At 37.9% G+C, this 12022-nt stretch overlaps 1 long non-coding RNA gene across 1 annotated transcript; it reads left to right on the top strand.

Moving 5' to 3' along the window:
* The first annotated feature begins 204 nt into the window (after positions 1-204).
* On the top strand, positions 205-6422 carry LOC115520273. The gene is made up of 3 exons (XR_003970744.1): positions 205-411; positions 4731-4987; positions 6042-6422. It is a non-coding gene; the product is annotated as an uncharacterized LOC115520273 (long non-coding RNA).
* The last annotated feature ends 5600 nt before the right edge of the window (positions 6423-12022 follow it).

Here is a 12022-nt window from a genome sequence, read left to right as displayed (position 1 = left end):
TAACACATCCACTCTATCTTTCAGAGTTATTGTGGTAATAAATGAGTGAACATGCATAACAATGCATGGGGATAATAGAAATATTCAGGCCGATGATATCTAGAAGCCATTTCGAAAGCTGACCTAGCAAATTGCATAATAGCTTCAGATAAAGAGACAATTTAATCATAGGTCAACCCCTCTCCAGAACATTCTGCCTCACTTAGCACATTTTGTTCTTTTCATACTAAGTCTACAGGGTGCCTAATGGTCATTTAATATGTTTCCAAGCAACCGTATTTCTTTAACCTAGAAATAGCAATATTAATAGGTGCCACCATGTAGGCAATATTCGTCAGAAGGTCTAACGATTTCAATTATTTTTATGTAGGAAGAATCTGAAAGAATTTGAAGGACGTATTCTTACAAAATGTATGTGGCTTTCATTTTCAGCACTTCCTATTTTCATTTAGTATTTTCTCACGGGACTTACACACTTCTGCTTCTAGATGAACAGTTGAAACCCTAAGTAAACTTGCAGGAGGATCATCATTTCTTATTTTACCCAAACTGACTTATACATCTCTAGTTTCATTCCTGAGTCAGTATAATCGGTTTTGAGGGAGAATTTACAGTGAGGAGCTGGGGGGGAGGGGATTTGCTTTGTTCTACAAAACAGCAGCTTTCTGATTCACCATGTATTGTATTTGGAGATTTTTTGAATGATTTATTTCTCTAGAAGTAGGTCTTACAAACTCGTGAAGCGTGTGACTTGCTTTTCTTCCTCTCTGGGCATTACCATCTTCCTGTCTCTGCCATGATATTACCATTTTCCCAGCAGTATCTTAACTCACTCTAGCATTTCCTTGCACCATGTCCTTTCTGTCCCCAAGGTCCCTAGGGGAGAGCCACATCCACTTTAGAGATGAGAAATATAAGAGATTTTGCAACCTGCCCAGAGTGATTAAGCTGGGCCTGTCTAAAGTCATGCAGAAGAGAAAGTCACCTATCTGCCACTTTTATCCTTATCTAAGCTGTCCCAGTTTGGGCTTTATTGCCTCAAAATTCAGCTAATCTAGCTCCAGTGTAGCTCCCTTCTGAGCCCCTGCACATCTTCTCATGCCTCTACCCACAAATTCCCCCACACTACCATTCCCTACCTCAAGTCCTGACTGGAAGTTTTTCCTCTGTCCTGTCCCATTTATACCAGGGATTCTCAGCTTGACTGAATATTTAACTCACTTTGATAGCTTTTAAACCATATAAATGCCTGGACTTGACCTCAGACCTGTCAAATAAGACTTTCTTGGGGTGGGACCTGGACATTCGCCACTTTAATATGCCACCAGTGTTGAGAATGACAAGCTTAAATCTACACATTCTTTACATGCCATTCTAGTTTTATTTTTTTTAATGTTTATTTTTGAGTAGGGGGGGCGGAGAGGGAGAGGCAGAGAGAGAAGGAGACAGAGGATCTGAAGCTGGCTCTGCCCTGATAGCAGTGAGCCTATGCGGGGCTCAAACTCACAAACTGTGAGATCATGACCTGAGCTGAAGTCAGATGCTTAACTGACTGAGCCACCCAGATGCCCCTTTAAAAACCATCCTAAATCCCAGTTTCTGAACTATAGCAACCCATTTGGCTCTTATGCTCCTCTGAAGGCCTTCCATGTAGTTCCCTAAATTTTTATTATCATTAATAATTATTTTGGATTTTTTCATTATTCATTTAATGAGCACTCGAGTACCTATTGAGTGCCTATTACTTGCAAAACCTTATGTATGTCATATATATGATTTTCTCTCTTCAACTAATTAAAACAAGCTTGAAGTTATGTCTGATACTTTTTCTCTAACCAAAATGGACCTATTGCAATTATAAGCTCATTTTGTATCTCAATACTATTTGGTGAATTACTCTAGTTTTGGATTTTGTTCTTTTAGCCACCCAGTTTTGCAGTAAATATTTGTTGAATTCCTAATTATGTAGAAGATACTGTGATAGAATTTTTCGTTTTAAAGTATAATCGTAACCCTGCCTGTCTATAACACCCTTATTTTCTTCTTTTATGGTTTTCTGTTTTAATGTTTTGAAGTGACTTGTGGTCTTTTTAAATTTATATTGGACAATGCATCATAATAACTAAACGTATTAAATCTTCTTATATGTCAGACATTTATCTGAGTTCTTTGCATTTATTAATTTATTCAAAAGCCCAGACTTGTGAGATAGTACCTTCACGGGGGGTACTTTCTGAGAGGAGAAATAACTTTTCCTAAGGTTATCTGTAAGTAAGAGGCAGACCTGGGACTCCAACCCAGACCTCAGAGCCCACCACTTTGCCTCAGGAAAGAGACATTTTCTGAAGAGACAGTTTTAAAGTAAATGGTATTCCTTCACTTCAGGGAACATAGCCACAGTGTCTTTAGATCCTTGGGCTATGCATGATTATCAACTTGCCAGAAGAATTCAAAAATAATTGTAAAGCAAAACCTACCATTACTGGAACTAAAAGTTGTTCCCACTCAAATGTCACTGATAGCACTAAAATATTTTGCAGAAAAAAGATCTAAGAAACCTCAACAACCAGTGAGAATAGCCTATTTGTTTTAAATCTTTGTCACTTTAGATTATTAAAAAATATTTTGAATCTCTACAACGCCCCCCAGATGAGGTTAGCATTTTTAAGTAGCCGCGAACAAACTTCTCCCTTCTAACTTCACGTTTCATTTTTTTCAAAGAGGAAAAAAACAAAGGTTTCAGTTACTAAAGTAAACAGTCTATAAATGTACATCCTGTCTAAAGAGGCAGAGAATATGAAACCAGAGGATTCTCAAAATTCAAGAAAGGCTGAAATTCATAGCTAATTTACAAATATCTTTGTTCTTCTGGACATTTTTCCTTCACCTGGCCGTATCATTTTTCTTCCCCCCGTTTCCCTCCTTTTTCATAATTTATCACCTTTTTTATTTCTCTTTCATCTGATTCGTTTTTGAATCTCTTTGCAAGTGTGAACAAAATTCTTAAGACATTACAGAAAATTTTCAAAATAATAAATGCTCTTCTCCTTTCCTCATGTATCTGTCTTCTTCATCCATCCTACTCTGCCCATCTTCTCTCTTTTGTCCATCTCTGCACAGTGACAGTCTCCACATCTCACTCTCCATGTATGTGAAATCATAAGGCGTCTCGTTTCAGCAAAACCCAGCTCTTTATTAGGAACATCTAACTTGTGAGGAGTTAGGAATTAGGTGCTTCTTCCTCAGTGTGATGTTAGTACTATTCAAAGCCTAATATTTACTTAATAAATTTATTATCAAGCCTCTTGCCAGGCACATTTAAGGTACAAGTTAAGACGATATAAATGGTAAAGGCTCATACTTAGGCAGAATTGAGAACTGAATCAACAGTGAGAGGAAAGAAGACAAGTAACATGAAAACTCTCAGACATGTCTACCAAGCTATGTATCAAATAGGCATGAACATTTGCACTGAACTGTCTAAAAGAGACCAGGTATGTCTTCTGGGTCTAATCCATCCCGTCCAGAAAATACTAAAACAACTGATACCGGCAAAGAAAAGTCAGCTTCTTCTTGGACCCTATGAACTGACTGTTTAAAACAACACTACCTAAATGTGGCTTGCTTGTGGTAACTCATCCTATCCAGAAACCCAATCAACGGTTTTATACACCAGACCTAAGAAAATAGATAGTAAACATTCACGGTAAATAATAAGTAGCACATTTTCTACTCTTGTGGCCAAAGGCAAAAGATGTTGATTACTAAGCCACAGGCAAAGCAGGTATTTTTACCTTCCCAAGTATGCAAAAAAGGTCATGGTTAGTGTTTGTGTGTGAGTGCGTGCGTGTACATGTGTGTGATTGGTAGAATGAATAGTATTGTTATCTTTGCCTAAAGGGCTTGAGGATCTTTGAAAGAGAATACCAAAACTGTTAGAACAAAATGTTTCCACTTCACACATAAAAATGGAAATATAATTGAGAAATGAGAACACTCAGCAAGAACTACATTCATGTATATTTACTTCACAAATATTTATTGGGCACTTAATTTGTGATTTACAACACACTGTTCGGTTCTCAAATCAAGTTGTCCTGAGTTCCCCTCTTCAGTACTATGAACTGTTAACTGTAATACAATTAATAAATCCTTTGTAACATTAGCTTAATAATCTCTTTGCAGGGTGAAATTGTATTTATATTTTATTTATCCAGGGAGGTAATAAACTTTCTATAATCTAATGAAAATTTGGAACAGCATTGCTCACAGCTGTCAAGAGATGGAGAAAACTAGAAATAAATCCATAACTGATCATGTTTTAACTGGTATATTCACATCACGGACAGGCGCTCACTGTCCTTTATCAACACTCACAGGCCAACTGAACACTCATTGTGAAGCATGGAATTGTCAAGGCTTGTGTTTTCCTTACAGACCCCATTTTGTCAACATACCTCAACTGTTTTAACACATGCTCTGCAAGATAAGAAAGCACACCACATTACAGATATGTATGTGTGTATCTGTATATCTATATGTCTAGAGAGAGAGAGAGAGAGATACACTCAGAATTGGTACCACAGGTTCAAACTGTCACTATAGCTCTCCAAACCACAAACAGTGCCTCCACTTCGCGGGGAGAACAACTGAAGTATTTTAAGCAATTTTCTCGTACAATGGTTTCTTTTCTGTTGACAGTTAGCCTGAGCCTCTGCCTTGGCTTGCAGGTCAAGGAAACTGTGCGCTGTAACTTTCGATGCCTCTCCTCTGCTGACTCCTGTGTGGAATCCTTCCCAGTCATCCCTAAGAGGACTCTGCCCTGCGGTGAGCGCTGCTGTGCTTTGTGCGTTGGTTCCACAAGGAGTCAGGATCCAAAGGCCCACATTTCACGCTCTGAACTTCAATCTACACTTTCATTGTTTCACAAGACGTATTTCCCGAAGCACACTGGTGCTTCTCAGTTTAAAGCCCTGCGCTTACCAAGGTATGTGGCACAATTTACAAACTTCCAGTGAAGAGTAAATGGCTCCCTCTCACTCTTTCAAAAAATGTCCCCCTTCTTTAAGGTACACATCGTTGATATCAGCGATTAGTTTAAAAAAGGAAAATAACCAAGATTTTTTAAAATCTCCAAATTTGTGGTATTGTGATGGACAGAGCACAATTGTTGAGGTCAGGATAACCCCTGTTTGGATCTCACTTAGGACCTATGTGGCTTTTTTCACCCCCTACCAGGACCTGTGTGTGTGGCCTTGGGCAATTTACCTAATATCTCTGAGATTCAAGTTCCTCACCAATAAAATGGAGAGAATAAATATTTACCTCCTACACTTGTGTGGGGTTTAAATGAGGTCAAGTGTCTGGCATTCTGTGGACACTCAGTGAATATTAGCTCCCTTCCCTAGTGTGGGGAAGAAAGCCAACTAAGTTCACAAGCTTTGATTATCATTGAACAAATTTTCTATTATTCTGAGGGGAATTCACAAATTTAAATTATAATACAAAGAGGGGCGCCTGGGTGGCTCAGTCGGTTAAGCTTCTGACTTCAGCTCAGGTCATGATCTCACGGTTCATGGGTTCGAGCCCCACATCAGGCTCTGTGCTGACAGCTCAGAGCCTGGAGCCTGTTTCAGATTCTGTGTCTCCCCCTCTCTCTGCCCCTCCCCTGTTCATGCTCTGTCTCTCTCTGTCTCAAAAATAAAGAAACGTTAAAAAAATTAAAAAAAGAAAAAAGAATAGTCCTCAATCTCTTGTCAAAGAAGCAAGCTTAAACACCAATCTGTCATGACCCATAGCTAGATAAACTCACAAATTTTCATCGTTAATGAGGGCAATAGATATAGATACTCAAATCTCCAGTTCTAGAAGAGATTTCAAAGAATCACAACAGTCAGACTTACCACAAAACCCAGTTTGTAACCATGGCTAATCAAATACCACGGCAGCTGTGGAGTCAGTCAAAGACAACAAAAGGATCATTTCTGTGTCATGTGAAGAAGAGGGCTCCTGTTTGATGCCAACTTTCCCTTTATTGCCAGCTGGTTAGGTGCTCTGTGGACATGGCCCACGGAGAAGGACAGGCATGATATGATTCTAACTCTTGGATCATACACAGAGTGACAACTGGAAGCTAAGACTCCAGGACCCTGAATGTACTGCAACCAAGATACCAAGGTGTGGGTAATCTTTTTTGCACCCTTGACATCAAATTAATAAATGAAACCTGCTGAGATATGGCCGCCGGTCCTTTCCAAACTGGTACATGGACTCTGTAGTAATTTTCGATCCTAATTCTGCCACTTAGCTGTCTGGCTTCGGGTAAACTACTTCCTCATCTGTAAACTGGGCATTTTACTAGTCCCCACTGTATAGGGTTGTCAGGATTGTTAACTAAGTTAATATATTTGTACTTAAAACACTGGCTGGTCTGCAGGAAGTTATTTCATAGACTTTCTTAAATAAAAATAGCACATTTCTCACACAGAGGATTAAGATATTCAGAACAATAATCTCAGATCTATGCCAAAATCTTATTTTCAACTAGGCAAGGAATCAGACAACCAAGTTTTTTAATGATTGAAATATTATTTTACTTATTTAAATAAAAGAATCAAATACCTAACATCATATATGAATGGCATATATTTAAAAGAAATAAGGAAATATATAAATCACATATACTATACCTCACTTATTATCTATTTAATTTAACATGCGAAGGTACAGGGTTCTACTTTTAAGTGTGATCAATTTCAAGATCAGACTTAGAAGTATTTAGTCTGTGTGTGTGTGTGTGTACAGTGTTTTCATATAGCTCATAACATTTCTATCCTGCAATCAATTAGTTAAGAATATGATTGACTATTGTGAACACATTATCTACACTGCGTTATTTTCAAGTTAATGAAAATCCGATTTTACAAAGTTGGCTGTGCAAAGTCAAGTCACTGACTAAACAACCTTTATACAAAGAAACAAGATTATGATGTGGTCTTAACTTAAATAATAATCACATTTGTGGTCCTCATTCTTTTTGTTTGTTTTTAAAGTGTTTTATGTATTTTGAGAGAGATAGAGAAAGCAGGGGAGGGGCAGAGAGAGAGAGAGAGGGAGAGAAAGAATTCCAAGCAGGCTCCATGCTGTCGGCGTGGAGCCTGACATGGGGCTCAATCCCACGAACCATGAGATCATGACCTGAGCCAAAATCAAGAGTTGGATGCTCAACCGATTGAGCCACCCAGGTGTCCCATGTTTGTGGCCTTCAATTTTTTTTTCTTTTACATTTTGTTTTTGTGACAAGGTGCATGTCCTTCATTCATTAAAAATATTGTAAGAGGATAAGGAAACAGAGGACTTAGGGACTCTCATAATTTACATTAGAACTTCCAGCATGTCTTGTACATGTACACTTCAAAATTCTTCACTCTGGTTTGCAATTAGGAATACTGCAGAGCTGTTAAGTGGCTCCAGTTTTTCTCCTCTGTGAATGAGCGTCATATTTCTATTGACAGGCCTACCGGTGGATATTTGAACATATATATTTAAAGCATCATGGGGTATTTTTTGTGGTTTCTCAATATCATATTTGAAGTTAGACAAGAAATTTTTAAATATATAATTATAACCTAATAACCAATTGAACAATAAAAACAAGATAACATTAAGAAACAAAACAGATGAACACAGGAGAAGGCAAAGAAAAAATAAGATGCGAACAGAGAGGGAGACAAACTCTTAAATACAGAAAACAAACTGAAGGTTGCTGGAGGGGAGTTGGGTGGGGGATGGGCTAAATGCATGATGGGCATTAAGGAGGGCTCTTGTTGTGATGAACACTGGGTGTTATATGTAAGTGATGAATCACTAAATTCTACTCCTGAAACCAAAGTTACACTGTATGTTAACTAACTTGAATTGAAGTTAAATCTTGTAAGAAAAAAAACAAGATATCAAATCAATGATTATTTTACTTATGTGGGGATACAAATTCTACTCTCAAAAAATGTGTTGCATTATTTTTCTATCTCCTCCAATAAGAAATGCTTCCTGGGAACTATGACCCTCAGCTTGGATAACACATTATTCATTAAAACACACACACACACACACACACACACACACACACACACAATAAGCATCCTACCTATTTCCTTCTTGAGCTGGCATTTTTTGCATAAGTTGAAAATGGTTCTTTAGCCATCAAAACAGTGTAATATTGGATTCAAGCAGGAATTGAAATCAAAGCCCTTGGGGTGCCTGTGTGGCTCAGTCTGTTAAGCGTCCAACTTGAGCTCAGGTCATGATCTCACAGTTTGTGGGTTTGAGCCCCATGGTGGGCTCTGTGCTTACAGCTCAGAGCCTGGAGCCTGCTTCAGATTCTGTGTCTCCCTCTCTCTGCCCCTCCCCCACTCACACTCGCGCGCGCTCTCTCTCTCTCAAAAATAATAAAATAAACATTAAAAAAAAGAAATAAAAGCTCTCAAATGACATATTTTGGGAACCATCAAAAAGCTGACTTCATAGGTGCCTGGGTGGCTCAGTCGGTTAAGACTCAGTCAGTTAAGTATCTGACTCTTGGTTTTGGCTCAGGTCATAATCTCATGGTTTGAGTTCCAGCCCCACATCGGGCTCCGTGCTGACAGCGCAGAGCCTGCTTGACATTCTCTCTCTCCGTCCCTCCGCTGCTCACTCTCTCTGTCTCTCTCTCTCAAAAATTAATAAGTAAACTTTAAAAAAAAGCTGACTTCATAGTTCAAATAGGGATCACCAGGAGTCATGTGTACACAATGCACATATACAGGTATGGCCATATGCAAGGATAGGATTTTTGCACCTAAATTAGTCATTCACAGCTGAAGACCAAGATCAAACTTTTGTTTAAAGCTAAGGCATGGGATACAATCTGCTTTAGTATAATAAATAGCACAATAATAACTGCTTCATCGTAAGAAAATCCTGGAAAAATTGCACATAAATAGTATTTTCGATAATCAAAACTGTTGCAATAATCCAGGAGAAATTGGATGAGGCCTGAACTTCTGTAATTGTATTGCTATCAAAGAGAAGGGGACAGTTTTGAGACACAGGTGTTAGAATGCACAGGTCCTGGTGGTCCAGTGGATGTAGGAAGGAGGGAGGAATGAAAATAATGGTCTAGTTTCAAGTCTGAGTGTATGGGTGGGTAATTGTACTATCTGTTGAGATCAGGAGCACAGGAAAGGAAGCCGATCTCGAGCTTGGAAAGAGGGAGAAGCCTGAAAAGATGAGTGTGTTTGGGATATGTTTGAGGTATACATGGAACATCCAAATGAGGATGTCCAGTAAACAGTATGTCATTGAAACAATGAGGAGCTACACTGAAAGCATAAATTTGGAAGTATTGCAACACAGGCAATCATTGAAGCCATGAGTGTGTATCAGATCATTCCAGAAGATAATGTAGAGCAAGAAGAGGGAAAAGCATAGGTAAATGGTTTGCTATACCATTAAAATGGTCACTAAGAGGTATGGCTTCATTGAAACATCGAAATATTGAAAATATATGCTATGATAGCATTGAGTGATATTGTTTAGCAATAATACTGTAAAGCTGGGCAAGGCTGTAAATTAATTTTGCTTTCTAACCCCTCCGACATCCTTTTGTTACCCAAGTGTGGTTTGCTCAAGTTACCACACGTAACTCCCGGGGCTGTTGAGGCCGGCTGGTTTCACTTTATGCCACACAAACAAGCATGTGGCATGAGGTTGAATCCTCCTAGCCACACATCTTATTTATTTGTGTTTTAAAAAATATAGACTTACAACTAAGGAATTTAATTAGCATTATAAAAATCTTCTAATTTCTCATAGATAAGTTACTTGTGCAAATGACTGATATCATACATATTTCACAACTGCCCATTTTCAACTTCCTCTCCAGTTTTTTTCCACGTCAGCCTAAAAGAAAAGAAATAAGTGATTTGAGTTTTTGCTTTTTTCCTCCCAAGCTTTGTTTCTTTCTCTCTTCAGAGTCCAACACCTCACTAATCCCAAGATCTTTGTCAGATCCTAACAGAAAGGACATTCTATAATTTTTAAACTCTATGTTGAACTTTACTAAAGAAGCAGGATTCCATGTATGTCTCGTGAATTAATGTTAAACGAAATCAATGTGCACAAACAAAATAATCCCAGGTTGTATGTGTTACTACACACGATTCTTAAACTGGCTTCCAAGACCGTTAGCATTCTAATAGCTGCTATGTACTCCTATGAGATTGGTCCATTTTCTTTAAGTAAAATTTAAAAAAAAAATTTTTAATGTTTATTTAGTTTTGAGAGATAGAGTGCACGCAGGGAAGGGGAAGAGAGAGAGGGAGACACAGAATCTGAAGCAGGCTCCAGGCTCCATACTGTCAGCACAGAGACCAATACCAGGTTAGAACCCACAAACCATGAGATCATGACCTGAGTCAAAGTCAGATGCCTAACCAACTGAGTCACCCAGGTACCCTGAAATTTTTTAATAGTTCAAGAAATCTGAGTTACCTCATAATATCAAATATATGAATCATTTCTATTCCTGTCATAGAAACCAGGGTTCCAAATTAATTTTTTAAATTATCTTTTAAGTCTGATGAGCTTATGAAAATACTTACCCGCATGTCAATTTTACACACACAAAATTCGTCTTCATTTATGTTTTTATACATTATAAATTTCCCTATTGGAAAGTCATTGAATCTTCCTTCTCAGCTACAATATCACTAACTTCTATAACTTAAAATGTCTATAAATGTCTATTAGAAAGTCAGATTGTTTCCAAAGAAAGGCTGTAATGAGGGCATAATGCTCACTCTGACAGTGTGAATATGACACATTTCTGTGATCTTTGGTACCGTGGGGTATTTTTACTTCCCCTTCATCTTAAAAAAAAAATGACGTGTACTCTCAGAATATTTAAGGCAGGAACTGACTCTGAAAGTTTTAGGTTGCCTGTGGGATTAAGGAGTGTTTTCCTGGCTGTTTTCCAAAAAAAAAAGTATAAAGCTAGGTTGAATATTTCAGGAATTGTCATTTGTTAATAGAGTAATATTCAGACTCAGAAAAATGGTGGGGAAACTAATACTTCGGTGTGATCCCCCAAAAAGAATCTAACTGCTTCCTCATGATCAAGTGAATTTTCTTAAAATGGAAACAAGAGAAAAGCACCATCACCTATCCTCTATATACTCCTACTGGTTTGAATGGCGTTCACGAGCATCACCTTTTTGTAAGGGAATGATGTGTGCCTAGAGAAATATTGGAGAATGCTGTGGTGGGTCTGAAGTTCCAGTACTTGCAATCAGGTCAAATCAAAGACAATGTTTTCTCTGCCCTATGTGTAAAATAATAAAAATTATTTGAACATATTTCCTTCCTCTTTACCTTAATCTTGAATATTGATGGGCTAATCTGTCCTAAACACTCAGCCTCTAGGTTACCACACGACTGTTTGTACTGTATCTGCTGTACTGTACTTTAGCAGTCTGCTTGTTAACCTTCCTTTGGACTCGGAGCCCCTCAGGGATAAGAATGGATGCAGAATGAATGAATGCTCATCTATATAAACTCAGCATCCGAAAAGGTATCCGGCTCATCACAGGCAATAATAAGTGTTTGCAGATAAATGTACCAGATAGACTAAATGGATCATGGCGATATTAATTTAGAAAGAGAATAGGGAGGCAGTATGAAGTTGTTAGAGCATAGCTTCTGGCACGTCAACTGTAGGTTTAGCTCTCAAATCCATCATTTACTAGCCACATAAATGGGGAAATTGTTTAGCTTTCCTGAACATCAGTTTTCTTTCTCTAAGAAGGGAATAGTAATGCCTGTCTTTGAGGATTATACGAGGATTAAATAAGAAAATGTATATAAAGCAGTTATCACTGAATATGGCTCAGAGTAAAGCTTTCAATAAATGATGACACAAACAAAATGAGTTTAAATAAACAAATATCTCTAAAAGGAGTATTTTTTTTCTTATTCATTGTTAAAA

This window comes from Lynx canadensis, chromosome C1 (genome assembly GCF_007474595.2).
Source record: "Lynx canadensis isolate LIC74 chromosome C1, mLynCan4.pri.v2, whole genome shotgun sequence".
Classification (NCBI taxonomy): domain Eukaryota; kingdom Metazoa; phylum Chordata; class Mammalia; order Carnivora; family Felidae; genus Lynx; species Lynx canadensis.
This window is presented reverse-complemented; position numbering and strand designations above follow the sequence as displayed.